The sequence below is a fragment of the Neofelis nebulosa genome, chromosome 5 (assembly GCF_028018385.1).
Source record: "Neofelis nebulosa isolate mNeoNeb1 chromosome 5, mNeoNeb1.pri, whole genome shotgun sequence".
NCBI classification, from domain to species: Eukaryota; Metazoa; Chordata; class Mammalia; order Carnivora; family Felidae; genus Neofelis; species Neofelis nebulosa.
The window spans coordinates 37,870,611-37,891,766 of record NC_080786.1 but is presented as its reverse complement, the minus strand read 5'-3'; the positions used below and the strand labels follow the sequence as shown (position 1 = coordinate 37,891,766).

Sequence of the window (21,156 nt, the reverse complement as noted above, 5' to 3'; positions counted from 1 at the left end):
TCAGTTGGTTAAGCATCCAACTTCGGCTCAGATCATGATCTCACCATCCGTGGGTTCAAGCCCCGCATCAGGCTCTGTGCAGACAGCTTGGAGCCTGGAGCTTCCTTCAAATTCTGTGTCCACTCTCTGCTCCTCCCCTGCTTGCGCGCTCTCTCTCTCTCAAAAATAATGAATAAACATCAAAAAAAATTTTAAGTAATATATGTGTGTGCACACTGCATATTATATATATATTATAGGCATATAATTTTAATTTGCAGAAATGACATTCACCAATAACTGATGGGAGAGTTGTTTATTAAATAAATGCCTAGAAGAGGTTAATTATGTTCAAACACTGAATTTGAATAATTTAAGTAATCAATAAGGCAGTTCACTATCTATTTGTAAGACTAAAACCATACAGAGCTGGTTCAGCCCAAGAGTAAATAAATTCAGGTTACTCATCAAGGGTTTTTTTAAACACAAATCTGGCCCACTGCCTGCTTGCATACAACCTTGACCTCTAAATGGTTTTCATGTATTTAAACAGTTGAAAAAATCAAAATAGTTTGTGACATGAAAATTACAGTAATTATTATTTTAGCACCCATAAATAAACTTCATTGGAGCACAAACAAGCTTATTCATTTACTATTGTCTATGGCTACTTTCTTGCTACAAGAGCAGAGTAAGGTAGTTGAAACAGAGACCACATGACCCACAAAACCTAAAATATTTATTATCTGGCCCTTTATAGGAAAAGTTTCCCAACCCTTGGTCTAGACTGTCATTTCTATGAGGGTAGAAACTGCTGGAACCTATCTCAATGTCTGACCCAAACTATTTTCAGTAAATATCTGATGAATAAATATGATATCAACATGAAGGTGGAGCTCCTCCTATATCTTAAGGATAGTTGTTCTCAAACAACAAAGAGCCTTTTTCAAACAGAGACCAAGAGAGGACTGCTCCAGTCCGTACAGCCCAACTAGGGTCTTTGTTATCCTATACTTTTAATGGTGGAATTTTAGGCTACACCTAATAACAAGGTCAGATCATAAAGACAAACTAACACAGGAGTTCTGCATTCATCAGTAGTATATTTTTTAATTTTTATTTGAGAGAGAGAGGAAAAAAAACACCAGTGGGGGAGGGGCAGAGAGAAAGAGGGAGAGAGGGGAGAGAGGTGGGGGTGGGGAGAGAGAGAGAGAGAGAGAGAGAGAGAGAGAGAGAGAGAATCCCAAGCAGGCTCCTAGCTGTCAGCAGAGTCTGACGTGGAGCTCAATCTCACAAACTGTGAGATCATGAACTGAGCTGAAATCAAGAGTCTGATGCTCAACCAACTGAGCCACCCAGATGCCCTAGTAGTATATTTTTAAGAAAAGGAAAAAATGGCATCACAAAGTCACAACTGAGGAGAATTCATTTGGAGAAAAAAAACATTTATAAAAAAAAATTCCTATGGGCTTACTTCACTACAAACTTATTTCTAAATATGGCTATAAAAAAGTTTGCAGGAGAGGCACCTGGGTGGCTGAGTGGGTTAAGCGTCCTACTCTTGATTTCACCTCAGCTCATGATCTCCTGGTCATGAGATTGAGCCCCGTCTCAGCCATGGAACCTGCTAAGATTCTCTCTTTCCTGTCCCTGATCAGGTGCTCTCTCTCTCTTGCTCTCAAAAAAAAAGAAAAATTGTTAAGGGGCACCTGGGTGGCTCAGTAGGTTATGCATCTGACTTCGGCTCAGGTCATGATTCTCAAAGTTCATGGGTTCGGGCCCCACATCAGGCTCCATGCTCAGAGCCTGGAACCCGCTTTGGATTCTGTGTCTCCCTCACTGTCTGCTCCTTCCCTGATCATACTCTGTGTCTCGAAAAATAAATAAACATTAAAACAATGTTTTTATGTTAAAAAAAATAAGGGTTTGCAGGTGTGTTGACTGGCTCAAACAGTTCAGTCTCCCTCCAATTCTTGATTTTGGCTCAGGTCATGATCTCAGGACCATGGGATCTGGCTCCACACTCAGTGTGGAGCCTACTTAAGATATTCTCTCTCTCTCTCTCTCTCTGTCTCTCTCTCTCCCTCCCTCCCTCTCCCTCTGCCCCTGTCCCCCAGTCACACTCCCCCTCCCCTAAAATTATTTTTTTTAAGTCTGCAAAGTCTAAAGTGGCAAAAACAAGTATAAATCCAAATCACAGTAAATATTGGATCTCACTGCAATCTATGTTAGTCTGACAACATCCAGAGTGCCACCTTCAATCTAGGGAGCATCAACTATAAAAGTATAGTGACAATCTGGTTTCTAGAGGAAAGCTATCAGCATGGTGACGGGTCTAATCTAGGCATCATTTCAAACAAGGCAAGTTGCTGGAACTGGAGAATATTTATCATGGACATGAAATCACAGTCCTCAATCTGAATTATTTAATTCATGTAAAACATTTAATAGAATATCTCAATAAATATAAGCTTTAATCATCATCACCTGAAGAATTATAATGTAAAAAAGCAAATTTTTCTTATAAGTTTTTCTTTATTCCCTTAGAAGATTCAACCTTGATATACACAAATGTATATCAAGTTACTGAATCAGCCATACCTAAATTATTATTAATTTGTTAGTTTATGTCAAAGTTCATTTGGAATTTAGTATCAAGTAATTATCTATATTTTTCTCTCTTTACTAGAGTTTTTTGGGGTTTTTGGGGGGGTGGGTTAGGTTTTGGGGGTTTTTTTGTTTTGTTTTGTTGTCAAACTAACGAATTCTCTTGCTCTAAAGAAGACAAAGCTAAGACATTTACTGTTCATGAAGAGTCATGTGTTTGTCACTTCCAGCAGGAATGTGATTAGTTCTATCCAATGGGTTGTGAGTAGAAGTGATGTATGTCACTCTAAGCCAAAGCAATTCAGAGCTATTATGTGACCCTCTAGCTCCTCTTCCCCTGCTAAGATGGTTTGGAAGCCCCCTGTTAAAACAGCAAAATCACGAAAATCGCAGCAGCCTGGGTCTCTGAGTCACTGCATATAGAACAGCTAGCTGTTCTGGAGAACAGCCAGAGCACACTGACATTTGTGTAACAAGAAATCAATGGAGATTTCAGGGTCATTTGTCACTGCAATATAGCCTACCCTATCTTAACTCACACAGAAAATCTGTGCAGAAGGAAAACTTGTGTCAGTCTGTGATCAACCAATTTGGGCCATTTACAAGGATTAGTTGAATCAAGTAGGGAAATTTCCCAAACCTTCCTCAGATTTTCTGTGCATCTTTATTATTTCATTTCAAGTGCATTTAAAGGTTATTACCACACCTACCCTTTTTCAAAGGTAAGTATTTAAGACCAAATTCTCTGTGTTATTCACTTATTACTAAAACTCAAGATCTTACTGAGACATACAATAAGCGATGTACATTGAGTAATGTAACCACTGACAAATCTTAGCTGAATATATTGTTCTCCCACGTGGTTCTTTTCCTGTTTTATGACCCTCAGGCTTCATTTCAGGAGACACATGTGGCAGTGGAACTACTAGGCCACAGGCAGACAAGATGGCGTAGTGACCTGAGCAAAACTGGCTCAGTTCTCCTTTGTTAGCAAGCAATCAACAAGTATGCTGTTAATTGGACAGACTGATTTCAATGGGGCCGTGAACACAGAGACATGCTATCTCCTCCAGCTGGCAGTAAAAATATCCAGTAAGATAAGGACTCAAGCCTATGTCCTTCAATACATTCCTGATTTAAAACCACTGGAAATTCTGGAGCCTGGCCCGGACAACAGTAAGGTATAAACTTCTACAGTCCTGGGTTCAAATCTCAGCTCAACTACTGACAGCTGTATGACTCAGGCCAAGAGACACAGCCTCCCTATTCCTCAGTTCCCTGCCCCCTTCAAAGAGCCTCTGAGAGGATTTACTGGAATTGATGGTGGTCGGAATAGTCATTATACATTATACCCTTGTTGCCTCAGAACAATGGAATTTTTAAAGTCAATCTGAATTTCTATTAACTTTGTGTTTTATTACAAGCAAAACGTTATTCTTGGGTACATATAAGGCAGTGAAAAATATATCTTTGGCTTTACCCTTAGATTAGATGCTGTCTAATGACTATCACAATGATAAATTCTATCACTTTATCTAATCATCTTCCAATGTGATCAAGTCCTTGCCAGAAAAAAAAATATCTGGAGTTAAATGTCTGTTCATTCCCCAGAGGAAACTGAATTTTTTGAATTCCTAAGAATTTCCTATTAATTATATACTTTTGCCGCTTTCCAATTCTGATTATGTATTTTTATACTCCAAGTACACTCCCCCATGTAATAATTTTTTTACTAAAAACCAATATCAATGCAGCCTAATCACAAAAAATAAAATTCAGACAAATTCCAACAGAGGGGCATGTTACAACCTACCTGACTACTACTCAAAACTCTGAAGATCATCAGAAAAAAAACAAAGAAAAGCAGAGAAACTATCACAGCCAAGAGGAGCCTAAGAAATGTTAATTAAATGTAATGTGCTATCCTCAATGGGATCCTGGAATGGAAACAGGATTTTATATAAAAACTAAGGAAATATAAATACAGATTTTCGCTAATAATGATGTAACAATATTGGTTCATTAATTATAACAAATGTACCACACTAGTATAAGACCTTAATAGGGTAATCCATGTGTCAGTGTGGGGCACGTGGAAAGTCTCTGTACCATCTACCTAATTTCTCTGTAAACCTAAAACTGGACTGAAAAATAAAGTTTATTAATTTAAAAAAATGTTACCACAATTAGATACCATTTTCAAATCAAAATGGACGTAATCAAAAACAAATTGCAATTGCTGGTGAGGATCAGACACTGGAACTCTCATACATTGCTGGTAGGAATGTAAAATGGTGCTGTCACTTTGGAAAACAGTCTGGTGGTTCCTCAAAATGTTAAACAAATTACCATATGACCCAGAAATTCCACTTCTAGATATATGCCCAAGATAAATGAAAACAAATGCCCCCCAAAATACTTGTTCACAAATATTCATAGCAGCAATGTTCATAATAGCCAAAATGTGGTAACCACTCAGATGCCCAACAACTGATCAATAAATGTGGTAGGAACCACACAATGGACTATTATTCAGCCATAAAGAGTGAAATTTTGATGCTACAACATGGATGAACCTTGAAAACAATATGCTAAGAGAAATAAGCCAGACACAAGAGGCAACATATTGTATGACTCCATTTATATGAAATTTCAAGAATATGCAAATCTACAGGGAAAGAAAGTAGATTTGCCATTGCCTAAGCAGGGGATGGGTATGAAATGAGGAGTGTTAATGGATATAGTAAAATATCCTAAAATGGATTTATACTTTAAATGAGTGAATTGAATGGTATGTAAATCAAACCTCAATAAAGCTGTCATGTTAAAAAAAAAAAAAAAAGGCAACGTCATCATGAGCACCAAGAACACTGATGGAACACTGTTTAATCCTAGTCAAGGCAAAGGTTTTAACAATGTCTGGTTAATATGAAAACTTTAATTTCCCTGAGAAGTCTTGCTGCTTGATTTTGTAATACCCTTAGTAAAATGCCTAAGGGCATAACATAATGGAAAGAACCTATGCACACAGAAGGCATGAATGAGTCTTTTTAGATTAAATGAACAATATCTCTAACATAAGGCCTTCCTAAAGTGTGCCTGAGATGTGAAATAGGATGCAAAAGAATATTCCCACTGATATTTAATAAATTAACTTGCAAAAATGAGTATCATGGTCCACTCTATCAGTACACTACCTTAGAATGCAGTCATTTCCTCTGAATTACTAGAAAATTACAATGTTTTTAGTCTCCCATTAATTGTCCCAGTCCTATGAGAAATTGAATACTAACCTTGCAGAAAACTTCAATTAAGGTTTTGTCACCCACAGCACAATACATAACACACAGGGAGAATATAACTCAGTAAAAATTCAGCAACATGAACTTTTTTTATCCTACACATTTCAGATTTATATTAACAGGAAATACAATAATTTCAAAAACCAAACTACTTTGTTCAAAATTAAAAAGATGAATTTTTGCCCATATTAATCAAGTCTAATTTCATGAATCAAGAACTGAATTACAATTGACCCTTGAACAACAGAGGTTTGAACTGCATGGGTCCACTTATAGGCAGATTTTTTTTGTCGATACAGTACAGTACTGTAAATGTATTTTCTCTTCCTTGTAATTTACTTAATAACATTTTCTTTTCTCTACCTTATTCTTCTGTAAGAATATAGCATTATAATACATATAACCTCCAAAATATGTGTTCACTAACAGTTCATGTGATCAGTAAGACTTTATTTTAGTTTTTTTTTTTTTAAGTTTTATTTGGTTATTTCATGAGTGAGAGAGAGCATGCATGAAGGGGGACTGGGGGAGGAGCAAAGAGAGAGAGGGGGAGAGAGAGTATCCCAGGTAGGCTCTGCACTGTCAGCACAAGCCTGATGACGATGATGTAGGGCTCAAAGCCATGACCATGAGATCATGACCTGAGCCAAAATCAAGAGTCGGATGCTTAATCAACTGAGGCACCCAGGCGCCCCTCAGTAAGGCTATTATGTTATCAGTAAGGTTTCTGGTCAACAGTAGGCTATCATCAGTAAAGTTTTTGGGAATTCAGAAGTTATATGTGGATTTTCCACTACAGGGGAGAATGAGAGAATAGGTAGGCATCCCTAACCTCCAAGTTGTTTAAGGGCCAACTGTACTGTTAACATTAGACAAACTGTGAAACTCAGGTAGAATAAAGTTACTTACGGTTCTTGTTTCATTGACCTGCAGGAAAAACAGGCAGCCAAGTCTCTAGTAGATCAGTGTATTAATATACATTTCTTTGAGCATCTTTATAAGCCACTCTCTTACTCCTAATTTGATTCCTTGTAAAACAATATAAAGTAGTTCAAAAGGAATATAACTTCAACTTATATGTGTCAGTTTATTTCAGAGGTAAAATGAGTTTTATATACATTATCTACAAGTAAAACATTATTATATATTATTATTTAATTCATTTCTGGAATTAGTTCAGAATTCATGTGAATCTACAAAGATCCTTATATTTTAACTCAAGCTATGCATCTGTCTCCTGAAAACGGACGGGGTATCTCTCAAGATTTACTGTCAGTAAAACACAGACAAGGGGTTAGCAGTCTAAAAATAAGGCACCGGGGGTGCCTGGTTGGCTTATTCAGTAGAACATGGGACTCTGGATCTTGAGGTCATGAATTTGAGCCCCACATTGGGTGTAGAGCTTGATATCTAGATAGATAGATAGATAGATAGATAGATAGATAGATAGATAGATAGATAGATAGATAAAATAAGGCACCATAGATTTTAAGTCTCTATAAGCAAGTAGAAGCTAGAAAGTACTAAGTATGTGGTGGGGAGGCTGTGGGTATAGATTCATCCATTCATTAATTCCTTTTTATCTTATATTCATTCAACAACTTATCAAGTTCTGACTATGCATTAGGCAATGGAGACACAAAGTTAGATATGACCTTGCCCTCAAGAAGCTTACACTCAAAAAGAAAAAAAAAAAGCGGCAGCAGTTCACATTCTACATGGCCATCCACATCTGTGGCCCCAAGAACTTAAAATAAATCTTAGTGTTATTAGATTTTATTTTTTAAAAAGTTACATTCTTTTTTGTTTGTTTATTTATTTATTTATTTATTTATTTATTTATTTATTCATTCATTCATTTAAATAATCTCTAAACCCAACATGGGGCTCGAACTCATGACCCCAAGATTAAGCGTCACATGCCCTCTTGATTAAGCCAGCCAGGAGCCCCTATTAGAAGATTTTAATCTAAAATGTATATGATACCTTTCAATTTAACTATTTAATCTTATTTAATTCACAACAAAATACAAACCACCACCACCACCAAGGTTCAAATGGGCTGCATTACTCCCCCACCTAGTGTACCTCTTAGCTGTAGATTGTGGGCAAAGGGGAGTCAGTTAGCTCTGTCCCACTCACTATGCTGCTTCTTTTATCAGTCAGCTAGCAAGTGGTAGCACCAGGGTAGCAACTTCTACTCACAAATCCACATTTTTTTGCTTTTCCAAGAACAATGTAGTTCTCAGGACAGGATACTTTTTAGGGGATACACACGGAAGATTCTCAAAATCTCCAATGAGACATAAATGTCTTTCCCATTTGTGAGTATCCCCCAGAAAGATGAACAAAAGGGACCACATGGTCTTAGTGCTCTTTAACACCCAGACACAAGCTCTTCTAAACCAGTACTAAACCAGTAGACATTGCCCCATTTATAGCTAAAGAAATTCTGAAGAGACACCACATTGTCATTTACCCTAATCTTTCAGCACTTGAAGTCAGCTTCAAAGTATCTGCTGAGGACACCATACTGATATCTTTAGCCTTAACTTTTGAATTCCCTTGTCTTCCCAGAACAATCCAGAACAAGTACTACAATCACTAGACCTAGCAATTTATTTATTTTTGTTTCATTTTTATCATCTCTCTCAGAAATTCAAACCAGTTGACCTTTTACATTTTACATATTTTTTGAAAGACATTAATGATAATTTTTGCAAATACAAAAGATGACCTATTAAAATCAAAACCAAGGAAAAGTATTTTTAGGTATTTATCTAAGAGAGTATGAACTATAGATTAATGCACTGTAAGAAAGAGGGTTCCTCCTCTTCTGATGTGTTTGGGGGTTAGGAGGGAACTGACAGAGTAAGCCAAGGTAAGTCTATGACCCAACACTGCCTGAAGACTGAAGTCCAAATCCCGATAACCTCATACTCAAAATGCTCCACAACATTCCCTAAATGCCTTTCCAGTCTTATCACCCTGCACTTCCCCAAAGTGAACCAGAGTATTCATCCCCAACTGGACCTGCACTTCCCTGCTACACCTCCATTCTGAGGTTCAGTCACCCCTTGTCTGGAATGCCTCTTCCTCTCCCTGCTGACCATTCTCTCCCTGGTGAGCATCTGCCAACCTTCAATGACCACCCACTTCAAATGCCCCCTCCTTCATTATTTGCTATATGTAGACTAATGCTCCCTCATTTCAGCTGGCTTTCAAAGATGCATAAAACATCAGAAGATGGCATAAATCATCACTCCCTCAACTCTGTCCTGCCTCCCCTACTTGTTACAATGGAAAGAGAGCCTTCCTTCATCTCAGCCCCATCACTCTTGGCTTCGATCATTCCTACAGCACGTGGCACCAGCTGCCCTGTACTGGAGCCATGAATTCATGCATCTTAACTCTCCTACAAGACTACACATTTTCTAAGGGCAGGGAAGGAACTTTTTGCAATTGTGTACATCCCACCTCTTAGCTCAGAGCTTACAAACTATTCCAATAATACTTGCTGAATAAAGTTTAACATTATATCCAGATTAGCAAAAATAAAACCCAAGTATGTACCCCTTGAATATACCAGTGGTCCATACTTGGTTTGGGATTCACTCCTAACATCATCTAGCTGATACTGGCTGTTCAGCTTTCCATGGTGGAATGGCCATACTGACTAAACAGAAGTTATTTAAAAATATGTGGTATAAGAAAAGGACTGATTTCTAGCGAGAACTGGGTAGTGGGGGTCTAGAGTGGATAAGGAACTTCTAGAGGACAGACAGCAAGGGGCACAAGGCACTAAAAAACAAAACAACAAAAAAAACCTTGAAACATCAATTTTGTGAAGGCAGTACAGTCTCAAAAGAAAACTATTTTTTCCCTAGCTCATCTATTGCACACTTCCTTTATTCCAGCCCATTGTTTCTCAAAGTGTGGTTCCCAGATTATCAGCCTTACTTGGGAACTTGCAGAAATGAAATTCTCCAACCCCATCACAGACCCAAAGAATAAGCAACTCTAGAGATGGGACCTAGCAGTCTGTTTTTCAACATGCTCTCCAGGCGATTCTTACGCATGCTTACATTTTAGAACACATTCAAGTACCTGCAGTTTCCCAAAGAGGTCAGCTCTTTCTTGTCTCTACGCTTTTGCTCCTGCTGTCACTGCTCCACGGAATGCTTTTTCCTCCATCTATTCTCAATAGACTGAACTTGTGTTTTCAAGGCTCAGCTCAAAAGTCTTGACACCTTCCTCAACCCAGTGAACAGAATTAATGGCTCTCCCAAAGCTTCATTCTGCCCTTCCTCCTGGTGTTTACTCCTGTCACAGGCTGTCCCTGTGTCTGCTTCCTCCATCTGACTGCAAACACATGAGTACAAAGGACATGTCTCACTGACAGCTCTGCCCCCAACTCACCTTCCTTTATTCAACTGCAGCCCTTTGATTTGGTAGAGGAAAGAAAATTATTCTTCTGCAATAAGCCTCTGATTGACAATGAGCAGCCTGCTGAGAGTCATCCAAGCCCTCTAGCCCTAATGAAGATTAATAAATATCCTTATCAAGGAACATCTGAAGTCCAGGGGGCAGTTGTTGAAGGCCCCTCTGGCAATGGAGAAATCTCTTGAAGAGCACCATAGTCAAGGCTTAGCCACAAACATATTTAGGATTTTATAAAAAATATAAATTTCATTGAGAAATTATTCCCTCTGCTCAGTAAAATATGGATTGGTTGGATGAGCACTGGATTTGGAGTTAGATGAAGCCCCAGGAGGACAGGGCCTTGTATCTGTCTTGGCTAGCACTATGGTCCCATGCTGAGCTCAGACATTTTGTCAGATGCTGAAATTAGAAGACACAGATAGGAGTTCCATCTTTGTCCCTTTTAACTAGGTACCCTCAAGCAGGCAAGTCAATCTCACAGTCTTGGCCATTTATCAGTGAAAGACAGCAAAGTCAGAAAATTATTATAACTATCAATGAATACCTTACCTCCTTATCTTATAGTTTACTAATTGCTTTCACATTCACTGCCTTGTTTGATATTAAACTAGAAGGCCTCCCTTCTCATCAGGTCAGACTTTGCCTCTTCATCCGCAGCCCTGAACACAAGCCAAATGATTTCAGGTATCGAAACTTTAAATTACCCGAAGGAGCTCATTCTGATTAACCATTATGCATTCAGAGATTCTCAGATTACCTTTCTCCAGTGACAGTGATCTTTTTTTTTTTAATTCGTTTGTGTTTTGAGAGAGAGGGAGAAAGTGGGCGCACAACCACGAGCACACGAGGAGGGAAGGGGCAAAGAGAGAGGGAGAGAGAGAGAATCCCAAGCAGGCTCCATGCTGTCACCACAGAGCGTGACTCGGGGCTCAACTCCACAAACTGTGAGATCATGACCTGATCCGAAATCAAGAGTTGGACGCTTAACCAACCGAGCCACCCAGGCACCCCTCCATTCACAGTGATCTTGAGTTTAACTTGGGCTATTTGAGGACAAGAAAAGGGATAAAACAAATTGCTATTATTGTTGTTTTTCCAAAATTAATTCACTTGCATGACAACTTTGCTAAAAAAAAATCATTGAATTTATGTGAGCTGTGTTTCATGGCTGACACCTTACTGACCTGATAACACTTAAACTCTACAAGAACTAAGCCACTCTTGAAAATACCACCTGGACCAAAAGAATGTCCCAATGAACCTAAACCTGAGGACAGAGAAAGGAAAAAGGGACACTTCATCAGAATAAAATGCTAAGAGAGCCTTCAGATGAAAGAATTCAGGAGTATGAAAATTTTGGGTTTGTTCCCAAAGGTTATAAATACTAACTTGATATTGAGCTAAAGGTTCAATTATGTACTAACTTGGTACTGTCTTTCCACCAAATTATTGATGAATAGCATTAAAACCTAAGCAGAGGCTCATTTATCAAACCTCAAAATTCTGTTTTGCATTGATTTTTATCTATAAACAGTACACTTTGAGCATGTATCATCAAGGACAAAAAAAAGAGGAACCAATATAGCTACAAAGGATGGCATTTAAGATGACAAAGTGAAATGAGACAAAAAGTCTACTTGTGACTTTGATCATTCACTGGAAATGAGCTGGTTCTGAACCTGCTTTTCTTTCATTTCAACAGTTTAATCTAGATTCTGAGCACCAGCTATGGGAACAATGTGTGAATGCAGCTGGTACTTTCTAGCTAAGGCATTCAAATTGCTTGATCAACATCAGTTTGAGGTCACAGATTGTCATGCATCACTTTGGATTTTACAACTGTGATCTGTGGGGTAGGTTTACTCTTTTATTCATAGAGTGCAGAGGGCCCCAATTGGGAATTTGTTGTAGGGAATAAGGTTTAGACAAGTAGACCTTGGTCCAATGCTTAATTACCATGCCTGGTCCTCTTACACACATTTACCAATGTTTTAAACTCAAATTCAACCCAAATTCTATTATGACGGCAACTGCTAAAATCACTTGTTTCTTGGTTCTCCAGCAAATTGAAGGGGATTTTCATCATTTTTTAACTTAGAAAAAAAAAGGTGTTATTTCTTGGATCTTTAAACTATTTATTGAATTTATCAATAATAAAGTAAATAAATGTCAACTATTTCCCCAAAAACCTTTTGCTTTTTATCATGAAGAAGGCACCCTACAAACCTTCCATCTTACAAAGACCATCCATCCACCTCACCATTGGAAAAGACAGTTTCTCATGTTTCCTCTGTGGTTGGCTTAGATTTTTTGAAGGAGGCATGTCTGTGTGCAGTGAGTTATCATTCAAATATTCTTGTAGCTTTATAGCTCTGAATTGCTTAAAAGTAAATAAAAATTTAGTTTCTTATCAAGTCTAAAGTTCTTTCACAATTGGGCTTTATGAGCAAACTATCTGTAACTCTACTGAAAGATAAAATACCTTCTGATGAAACAAGTGTTTTAAATAAGAAACTCCCCAATCATCACTCTAACATGTGCCCTTTCTGTGCTCATGGTATTACTAAAAAGCAACTTGCTTTTACAGAAGCCATGCTACATGCTTCTCACCAAAAACAGGCAATAAGTAGTTTGAGACAGAATAGTACAGAAAAGATCATTAAAGCCGAAAGACCCTCACATCCTGTGATCTTTTATGTCAGCAAAATTTCCAGCAATCAAGCTTGTGTAACCATTTTATAACCCATAAACTTGCACATAGTACAAAGGCCTCTTTCTCATTCTCCTTGATTTTCATCATCATCAAGAAGAAAATGTGGAATTGGATCTTTGTTCAGGGAAAGAGCTGGGTGATAATGTTGTGATGGGTTGAAATGGATGGAGGCCAAAAGCTAGGGGCCTTTCCTTTCATATCCATACCACATGCCCTGGGAAAGCACAAACCAGGAGAAAGTGAAACAGAAGCGAGAATTGACAGGACTCAGCACAGAGAGGGGAAGAATGCTTTCAGTTGGATTCCATGTTGAGACTCCCATGAGAGAGTAATTAGGTTCATCAAGGAGGTGGATGGGAGGCATTTTCTCAAGGGCAACTCACTGGTCAAATTTGGGGACTGCCAGTTCTGACTCTAAACTATTGTCTCTGGGGGCACCTGGGTAGCTCAGTTGGTTACGTGCCTGATTCTTGATTTCAGCTCAGGTATGATCTCACAGTTAGTAGGATTGTCTCTCTCTCTCTCTCTCTGTCTCTCTCTCTCTCTCTCTCTCTCTCACTCTCTGGCCCTCCCCTGCTCGAGTGTGTGCGCACACATGCACTCTCTCTCAAAACAAACATTATTTTTAAAAAGTAAATTGTTATCTCTTACCTGGGGGCCTTCCCTGAGGTATCTATGCTCACCTCCAACCACTACAAGTCCACACTGACATCAATTTTGACTGATGTCATAATAAAAAAAAAAAAGAAGTAATCCCTCTATACTTGGCCAAACCTCCCCCTCTACCCTGGTAAATCATCTCTCAAGCTCTGTCCTCTCAGCTGCTCTCTCTTCTTAACTGCTTTATAAGAATAAGCATCACTACCAGTTGAAGACGGTGATCAACTACATTATGAATGTCAGTGGAAGAGATGTGCCATCAACAACTCCCTCAATGCTGTGTGCACAATGAAAAGGCTGTGTTTTGATTTGCAAAATGGCTATTTGCAACATCTGTTCCAAGTAAACAAATATTTCAAACCACCTTTTGAACTGAGATTTTGAGTTCAGAACCACTGCCTTCTGTCTTGTTTTTCCAAGTAGACAGTCTGATCATATTTCTCTCTTAAACCTACTCCCACAGCCATCACCTTCCACCTCGTGGTAGTGTAAAATATATCTCCCCAATACACTCAGTCCAAGGTCTTCTGCCCCAGAGAAGCGAGGCTACCATATTCTTTCCAGACTCAACTCCATTGTGTGCAGACTCTCAGGACTGCAGCCTGACCCCTCCTCACTCTGTGTACTCAACCTGGAAATGGCCATTTATGGCTTGTGTCTTATCTCTTCTGATGATGCAGACACCCTCCCAGTGGCCACCAAGTTCCCCCATACCTCCTTTTACATTGTTCTCTGAGGTTTTTTGATCCACAGAACATCTCAAACTGGAGTGCCCTGCTGCCAACTCAAATTAAACTTGAGTCTAATAACCGCAAAAAGTTAATGAAATGAGCTAATAGTGAGGAGATGTGAACAGAGGCTCTGCCTACACCACCAACTAGCTTATTAGTTAAGCATAACTCATTTTCTCTTCTTATAATAAGGGAATGGTCTAGATAAAGTAAGTAGGATAGCTCTATGATTTTAAATGCCTACCTTTGCTTCCGATTCTGTGTCTCCCTCTCTCTCTGCCCCTCCCCCGTTCATGCTCTGTCTCTCTCTGTCTCAAAAATAAATAAAACCTTAAAAAAAAAATTTAAATGCCTACCTTCCCCAAGCCAAAATACACTTATTTATTCATGCAATAACTACTGTCTAATATTGCAAAGCTATTTGCCTAGCATTGTGAAGAGTTAACCATTCCCCAAAGAGCTTATCATCTAGAATGGGAAACAACCATATCAATAACTATAAGAAACAGAAAGAGATAATGTCACAACTGGAGGTATTTATAAGATAAAAACATTACAAGCCCATTACCAACACACCAAGCCTGAAACTCATTTTCAGTAGATCTTTTCTCCTCTGCATCTAGTCTTTTACCAAAAACTTTTTCCGGAGTGCCTGAGTGGCTCAGTCAGTTAAGCATCTTACCTTTGATTTGGGCTCAGGTCATGACCTCACGCTTGGTGAGACTGAGCCCTGCATTGGGGTCTGCACTGACAGTGTGGAACCTGCTTGGGATTCTCTCTCTCTCTCTCTCTCTCTCTCTGCCCCTCCTCTGCTTGTGCACATGCTCCCTCTCTCAAAATAAATAAACTTTTAAAAAATGTTCAAAAAAAAAAAAAAAGAGCCAACATGCTTAAATGCAGGCCTGGGCAACTCTCCCCTATTATGATTTTACCCCTTCCCCAGCACTCTCCAAACTGATCCATAATCTGTCATCAGAATATGAGAATCACCCAATAGGCTGGTTTGACTTGGCCACTGTCTTGCTACAGGTCTAAAGTGGCCTCCTCCATATTATACAATATCCACATCAAATCACTTTACAAAATGGTCCATACTTCAACTCCCTCCCACAAATGGTGGCTGAGAACATACTTAGTGCTGGATGAGATGTCGAAGTCATAGGCTTTAAGCTCTAAGAGCTTACAAACTGTTGGGAAGTTGGAACACATGCTAATATACAATAATCAGGGATACTAAAGAGGAGGGGGACACTAGCAGCACAGACAACAGTAATAAATGCTATAGGGTTCAGAAGAGGGAGAGCTACTTTCTGGCTGCAGTAATCAAGAAAGGCTTCTAAGACAAGATCACACGTGACCTACACCTTGCAGTATGGGCAGGACTTCAGGGAAGGAGGCAAAAAGACATTCTGGGCCAAAGGCCCAATGTGACTGAGGCAAGAAAAGGAGGGAGGTTTCAAAACCACCAAATTGTTAGGTGGGGCCTGAGTGAGAGGGCATTTTTTGAAAGGTGTTTACAAGGTACTATCAAGCTTCGTAATAAGCAATGACTAATTTTCTGCTTCAACTAGACTACATGTAAGAAGGTAGAAGAGAAAAATAAAGTTTAATAATCTACCCAAACTGGGAAGAGAGTATCAGCAGGGTTAAAAGAGCCCTAAAATCAGAAAACCTGGGCCCAAGGCCCAGCTTTTGCCAAGGAGGGGCTCTAGCAGCAACAGCAAGTCATTTAACCTCATAGGTCTCGGTTTTCTTATTTGTAAACTGAAGCAGCTGAACTGGCTGACCTCGATGGTCTCTATAGTCCAAAACTAAACCAACTGTATATTATTTCTGTATTAAAACATTCATCATGGGAAAGGGGGGGAGTGAAGGGAAAGGAAAGTATCTGTATTCCCTTTCCATATAGGTTTCTCTTCCTGAACTAAAAATTTCTTTTTCTTAAACTCATTAATTCTATGTATATGTCTCCCACATCATAAATGTAATACTTTACCTAAATAATGTTCAGTGTGTGCCCCCTTACCTAAAATTCTGTGGCTCATGAGTTATCCAACAAATTTGTGCAGCAGGGCCTTAGCCTCCTACAAGTGTATCCAATACCGCAGCTCCAGGGTAAAATATCTCTGGATGAGCCATAAGATGTGACCGGATAAATAAAGGACAGGAAAGTGAGAACTCGTTACTCATCTAAAAGAGCACTTCGTTTTAATAGCACTAAATGAAGCCTGAAACAGAAGTAATGGAGAAAAAGTAAGGGGTGGGGGGGGGGGGTCTTATCTTTCATTAAGTTTCTACTTTAAAATGCAGCTGAAATGCTTGAAGTGTCTGGCACGGAAATTCGCTGAAAGTTGACATTTTTTGTACTGCATCCAGGGGCCCCTTGCTCCAGGAACGGCACCAAAACCAGAAACCACGGACGCGATTTCACTCCAGCCCTATTGATCTTATGCACCAAAAGGCCAAAGGCAAATAAACCACTCGCAGAATTGAAGTGAAACAGGCTGGATCAGAAAGCCTCGTCAAGCAGCCACCCAAAGTTTAAGAGACAGAGAGGAATATAGAAAAGTTAACAAAATGCCTAACTTCAAGCAGGGAATCATAATTCAATTCTCAGGGTTACTGTGTAAGCAGCATAAATACATGATTTAACACCTGCCCGCACTCCAGGCTGCCGGACTGGGCAGGTGCACACCCGGAGGTCTGCTGGCGCCGCACTGCACAGCCGGGCGCGGGGAGCCGCCTCTCGAGCGAGGGAAACCGGAGAGACTCCCCTCGAGCGGCTGTGCTTCAGAGAAAAAGTGAAACTTTGTTTTCTGCCTATTCTTCCAGCCTTCCTCTCGGACCCCACCACCGCGCCCCGTACCTGCCGCAGGCGTCGAGCGCGCAGCTCCCGCTCGGGATCCAAACACCCCCGGCTCCACTCTGCGGATACCACGCCGGGGCCACCTAGCTGCTGCGCTCGCACCACTACGCATGCCCGGCCGGCACCCAAGCCAGCAAACTCCAAATCCACTTGCCGGGTTTTAGCTGCGGTTCCTAGGGGAGAGGACCAGAATCCGGGAGCCGGAGTTCTGCCCGGGAGTGGAAGAGGAGTTGCAGGTGCTGGGAGAGGTGAATGGGCGCTGCTGCAACGTTATCCCTATTGCCCACAGTTACCCAGAAAGTACCCTGCTCCAAGCCTAAAGCTGACCGTCTACACATTTGGAAAGAGCTTAGTAGAGTGGTTCTCAAACTTGAGCATGAATCAGAATCAGACGGAGGGCTTGGTAAAGCATAGATCACACATCCAGAATTTCAGATTCAGTTGGTCTATAGTGAGGCCCAACAATGTACATTTCTAACACTTTCTAGGGTAAACTGATGCTACTAGTCCTGGTACCGCTCTTTGCGAACCCTTGGTCTAGAGAAAAGATATTTGGTATTAAAACAGGGAAGTTTTCTCACCACCAAACCCCCCTTTAGGATTTCACATAACACTTCCTCTTCATTTAATAGCCACACCTGCTTTAAAAATAAATAACTACAGCTCACACTCAAACAAAGGTGGGATATTTCCTCTAGCATGTGAGTCAAGTAAATGGGATGCAGCCTCAGAAGTTTGGGCATACTTTGCCTGTAGCATAATCTACAGCTTTGATCCCTCCAGTTCTGTCCAGGCAACACGAGGGGTCCCTATTTTGTTGCCTCTTTAACTCAAAGTGCTATGTGGTCCCTTAGTGTCTAGTGCACTACTGGGTACAAAATAGGTACCCAAGAAATCCTGAAATGGTATCAGCAGGGCTGGAGAGACAAAGAAGAAGGCTGTTGAAATCATTTTAGGAACCCAAAGTAAGTGATAAGCAATTAAATATGGAAATAAATGGGCTGATAAGGATTTCTACTTGCCTTCCACCTAGAGAAATCAGTGGATTTAGTATCCTTATCTGAGCCCAGATACACAGGAAGACTTGAGTACATAAGTTCTCACAAAATCTTTCTTAAAAAATTAAACACACCTCTGCCATGTAACTCAGCCATTCCGCTCATAGGTATTACCCAAGAGAAATTAAAACGTATATTTACACAAAGACTTAAACACCAATGTTCATAGCAGCTTTGTTTCACAATAGCCCAAACCAGAAGGAACCCAACAGGTGAATGGCTAAACAAACTGTGGTATATCTATGCAATACAATACTACTCCACAAAAAAGGAAAGAATTATTCATAGAGTCTTCAACATAGATAAATCTCAAAATTATTACACTAAGTGGAAGAGTCCAGAGACAAAAGTATGATTGATTCCATTTACATGAAGTCCCAACTAACCTATAGTGACAAGAAGCAAATCAATATTCCCCTGCAGCCACGGATGGAGGGAGGGATGAGCTGTAAAAGGGCAGTAAAAATCTTTTGGAGATGATGGAAATCTTGTCTTAATTGTAGTGGAGATTTCAAAGGAATATACAACTGTCGAAACTAAATTGGGCATTTTAAATTTATGAAACTTATTTTACATAAATTATTCCCTAATAAAGATAAGAATATAATTAATCAAATATTCCTATGAGTCTTTACTTGGTGGGAATATTGACCAAGATAAGTTCATGAGGAAGTATAGAACTCAGATATGGTGTAATCTGATTTGAAAGGAAGACAAAAAAAAAAAAAAGGGAAGAAAGAAAGAAAGAAAGAGAACTCATCCTCTGTGGAAGAAGCAAAAAATAATCAGTATAAACTATCTGAAACAACCCATCTCTAAAAGTAAACAACCCCAAGATGTGATTTGCAAATGTATTGCTGATTAAAGTATTTCCCAAGAGTATCTACAAACATAAAATAGCAAATAAAGTTTATCATTAGAAATGCACAACCAGGGCATAATAACTATAAAGAAAACCATTATCTGCTGAACTGATTATATCTCTAACAATAAGAAATGAAGTTTTCAAACTGTGTTTCTGGAGCCTGAGGTATCATGGAGATGATAAATAGGCAGGGCTGTGGGTCAAGGACTACAGTTCCAAGAGCCCACTATCATTCTCATATTGAGGTATTCTCTGAGATTTTATTTGATAAAAGAGTTCCTCTGATAATTAAAAAAGCAATAGTTTGAAATCAACATACTTCAGATTGATCAAAAATCAACAGAAATAATGGCATCAGGTAGGAAGAATTTACAGAGAGAAGATGCTATAATTGGTGGGCACAAGTATTATTATGATCATCAAAAATATATACTCTAGTTATAATAGCCATATGTCCCAATTTTTTCATAATAGTCCCAATTTTAATATTTTTTTCTCATGTGAATTTATGTCCAATCATGTGTTCCAACTTTTGGTTGAAAAAAATAAAAGCACCAACATAAATCAAAATAGGGATAATTTTCTATCTCTTCTACAGTGTATATAAAATATTAGTAATATATTAATATTAATAATCATATAGCGAAGTTATTGTGCTCTTAATATGTGCCAGTCCCTGTTTTAAGCACTTTATAATGTTTTCTCATTGAATATCCATGACAACCCTAATAAGCTATCCTCATTTTATAGGTGAGAAAACAGAGGCACAAAATAGTAATTATTTTTCTCGAAATAAAGACAACTAAATGAAAATTAAATAAAAATTAAATTGAAAATTGTACTTTATTTAAAGACCATCTTTGCTGATTCCACATTTCCCAAGGAGCCTCTGGATTATTAATTTATTTTCCAGGCTTATTGATACTGGGAAGGAGACCAGAAAGAGCAGAAATTTACCACCACCATCATCTTCACCACCATCTCTAATGCCTGTTCCATGTTTTCTATGTGCTAGCTGCTCCAAGAACCTTTTGTTCTTCACCACATTTTAATGCTCACAAGGACAAAAGTGGAGATTCAGAAATATTGAGTAACAGAGTGTGAACAAACAGTGAAGAAAGGATTCCAGCTCGAATCCTACTCCAAATATGTGTTATTATCACAAGTAATCCCTCCAAGTTATAATATATCCCAAACTCTAAATGGAAAAAAAAAAAACCCACTAAGCATTCTGGGTTATAAAGTGAGTCTATGTGAATGTGGTCAGTGTTAGTTCCCTAGAGCCTGATAGTTTCTGAAATGTTTATGACGATAATACCCAACTGCTACCCAGCCCTGATCCTAATCGAGGACTACTTATGGGTACCAATTTTACCTCCCATTTCAGGAAAAGTAGGTGTGTTTTGAATGACCCTGGGTAATACCAGGAAGTATGTAGGAACATATTTACTTTATTTGACCCCCCCTTTTTTTTTCCTAGAATAAGGGACTAGAGAAGAAAACTATATGTGAAAAGGGCTAATATTCAGTTCATCTCTGGCTTTATTATTATTTTTTTACATCATTTGGAGGAAAAAGAATAATCTGATAAATAAAACAGAAAATAATGCAAATCTCTCTCTCTCTCTCTCTCTTCCTGTCTCTCTCTCTCTCTCTCTCTCTCTCTCTCACACACACACACACACACACACACACACACACAAACACAACTTAAAGTAGATTGGATCAAAATAGTTAACCAAGCACATACATCTATATCCTACTTACCATATAAAAACCTTTGAAAATTAGAGAAGATACCTTTTATTTTTATTTTTTTTAATGTTTATTTATTTTTGAGAGAGAGAGAGTGCAGGCAGGGGAGGGGCAGAGAGCAACTGAGGCGGGCTCCAGGCTCCAAGCTGTCAGCACAGAACCTGATGTGGGGCTCAA

General features: G+C 39.1%; 1 protein-coding gene across 2 annotated transcripts in view; it reads right to left on the bottom strand.

The window, feature by feature from the left end:
* The window catches only part of PLS1 (plastin 1), a 106,881-nt gene extending 89,465 nt beyond the window's left edge, over positions 1 to 17,416 (bottom strand). The window contains exons 1-2 of one of the 2 annotated variants that reach the window (XM_058730116.1): positions 17,302 to 17,400; positions 16,462 to 16,561 (exon numbers count right to left, since the gene is read on the bottom strand). The gene's annotated coding sequence lies outside the window, so the exon portion shown is untranslated. Of the gene's footprint in view, positions 1 to 16,461; positions 16,562 to 17,301 lie in introns of both variants that reach the window. The other variant, XM_058730115.1, reaches the window with a different exon arrangement.
* Positions 17,417 to 21,156: the final 3,740 nt, after the last annotated feature.